The sequence below is a fragment of the Aplysia californica genome, unplaced genomic scaffold (assembly GCF_000002075.1).
Source record: "Aplysia californica isolate F4 #8 unplaced genomic scaffold, AplCal3.0 scaffold00165, whole genome shotgun sequence".
Lineage (NCBI taxonomy): Eukaryota > Metazoa > Mollusca > Gastropoda > Aplysiida > Aplysiidae > Aplysia > Aplysia californica.
Window position 1 is genome coordinate 1,281,450 of NW_004797435.1, and position 3,052 is coordinate 1,284,501.

Consider the following 3,052-nt stretch of genomic DNA (forward strand, 5'->3'; position numbering starts at 1 on the left):
CCTTATCATCTCCTGGCTATTTAATAAACATCTACTTTCAGTACAGAAATTCCTCCACGCTATTCCTACTTCCGATTTATTCTCAGCCGTTCTCATCTAACTAGACTCTACAAAGCACTTTTGATTTTCATCATTTTTTCTTTGTGAAGCCCAGGTGGGAGCTTGTTTCCCATAAAGTAGGAGCAGGAGCAAAACACCAAACTTGCGTTACCTAAAACTAAAGTACCTAGGACTTTTTTCGTAGCCTACATGATGTAGTCCCCTTGGCCCGGTCCCCTTATTTTGTATCATGGACCAAAGAGTGGATGGTCCTGGTTCAAATTCCAAACTAGGGATTGTCTTGGACTTGGAGAGAGATGAGGCTTTTCACCACTCTCTCTCTCTCTCTCTCTCTCTCTCTCTCTCTCTCTCTCTCTCTCTCTCTCTCTCTCTCTCTATCTCTCTCTCTCTTCTGGCGCTGTGGCGTCATAAACGGTCAGCAATGCCGACAGCACCCAAGAACTCAACACTTGCTCGGGGGTCCTTGAATAGTGCTGAGCGTGGGTCACTGAAATGTCCCAGCACGCGTGTTCTGGCACAATAGTTGGCAAGACATTTCAGGAACACATGGTCCATAGTTTTGTCCTCCTTGCACGCTCAACAGGGCGGATCTAGGTAGTCTGCAGGCGCAATTTTGTGGAGATATGATCTCAGCTTGGGCGATTTTCCACCAGTTCACATTTGGGAGAGAAGCTGACGGTCCTGTCGTCTGAGCGAGGCCTCGAGCTGGTATGATGGCGGCTGGGTAAACGGCAGGTTGGGTTTCGCCTCTCTTTTCCACTTTGTGCGGGTCGACCGGTGGATGACGGCTTTAGCTGTTGAGAAATCGATTGGCCTGTCAGTCTGAATAAGCACTGCTGCTTCTTTAGCGATGCTGTCAACTTCCTCGTTCCCAGCTAGTCCAGCGTGGCCTGGAATCCACTGCAAGTGGATGGAACATTCGGAGCGTTGACAGAGGGCGAGAGACGCTGCCAGATTGAGCATGCCACCTTTTCCGATTGGTTGGCGGGGCCGTATGAGAGGCGCTTGTCATGTCTGCAGACCTGGAATCAGTGCAGTGCATACATGCATGTGTACACTATTCGAGAGACTGCCTGCTGTATGTAGTGAATGAAGCATGCCCAGCGCTGTGTCGAGAGCTACAAGTTCGGCCCTGTGGCTGGAACAATACCAGCCTGCGGGTACGGTGGTCAAGTTCGGTATCACCGGTCTTGATCTGCTGATCAGTATTCCGCTGCCTCCATACTCGGTACCGTGTTTAGCTGAACCGTCAGTCCAGACTTCTACATCAGGCAGGAGGAACGATCGAATGGTAGCTTCTACTGCTGCTTTCCTGACGGCTGGTTCATTAGCACGCTTGCAGTCGACGACGAGATCAATGCTAACTTTCCACTACTGATTTAGCTTGGTCCTTTTAGAGAACATTTGACCCCAGCTCCTTTAGAATTTAGAGAATCAAGGAAATAAAGATCTACGTCTACTGCCCAGACAAAGTTGCATAATAAATACTGCATTTAAGATTGTCTGTCAAGATGCAAAAAGCAACCATCACCATCTATTCTAGAATCTACTTCAACAAAGAAATTTGAGAAAATAATAGAGAAGCCAAATATCCCTAATAAAAATACAGAGCATACAACAGCTGGCTACTCAATTCTGTTGTAACAGACAGGCTGTACAACTCTGCTTGTCAGGGTCACCCTGGGCTAAATGGGACTGGCATTCCAGTACAGTGGGCCCCACTTACAACAGTAACAGTCTTGGTTATATTTTAAGAGGATTATCGCTATAGTAAGCTTATAATAAATCCCAGAACCTGATCTTTTAAAAGTTATAATGTATAGTAAAAAGTTTGTTTACAGCAGGTATTCAGAATTCTGAATAGGCATGCTTGGCCGGTAATAACAGTGGTTGCAACCGTTGACAAAATCCTAAAACAAATGGACAAGAAAGCAGAAAAAAGCTTTAGAAAAAAAAAGCAATTTTGAATTACGTCTACATGACCCACAAGAGACATAAGTTGATTATGGTGTGTCATACCATGTATGCAGGGGGGGGGGGGGGGGGGGGGGGGGGCAGCTGGAACTGGATGCACTTTGGTGTTAATGCACATTTTAGTTAGTCAAATTATTGACTCGAGTGTCTGAGTGTGACCAAGTCTGACACGACATCACATTGTCCCCTGAACTCCCTGTGGAGTGGTGAGACTTGTAGCAGGAACATGACTGAATGAAAAGTAAGCACTGGGTGCTTGATCTGCTACAAATCCATGCCATTCCTTTTACCAGCTGTGATTTTTGTTTGACTACGAAGAGTTGTAAAGCCCGTAGAACATAATGTACATCATGGTGTGTGCTAAATTATATGAAAACTAAATAAATAATAAATACAATTATTTTCATTTGAAATGATGCTTGTCAATCTCCATGAGTCACTCAATGAGTCTAAGCCTAAGGAACGGTACTGGAAAAAGAAAGATAAGGATGAGGAGCAAATAGTATCAGTGGAAGTGGAAAAGAAAGGAGAAATGACTGAGATAAATTGACAGTGGATAATATGAATCATAATAAAAACAAGGCCGGTGCTACTCACCCGATGTCGGGTGGTAAGCGTCAGGCTACTCTCACGATCTAGGGTGGTTAGCGTCAGGCTACTCTCACGATCTAGGGTGGCTAGCGTCAGGCTACTCTCACGATCTAGGGTGGTTAGCGTCAGGCTATTCTCACGATCTAGGGTGGCTAGCGTCAGGCTACTCTCACGATCTAGGGTGGCTAGCGTCAGGCTACTCACACGATCTAGGGTGGTTAGCGTCAGGCTACTCTCACGATCTAGGGTGGTTAGCGTCAGGCTAGTCGACCGAATTCGGTCGAGTAGCCTAACGCTATTGGCCCGTGGGGATTTTTACGACCTCGGGAGGCTAGCATTTTCTGCCCACCCGGAGCCGGTCACCTAGATCTAGTCTTAGTCTTATACGGGGTGCCCACTACGGCTGGATCGGGCCGATCGCCCGACT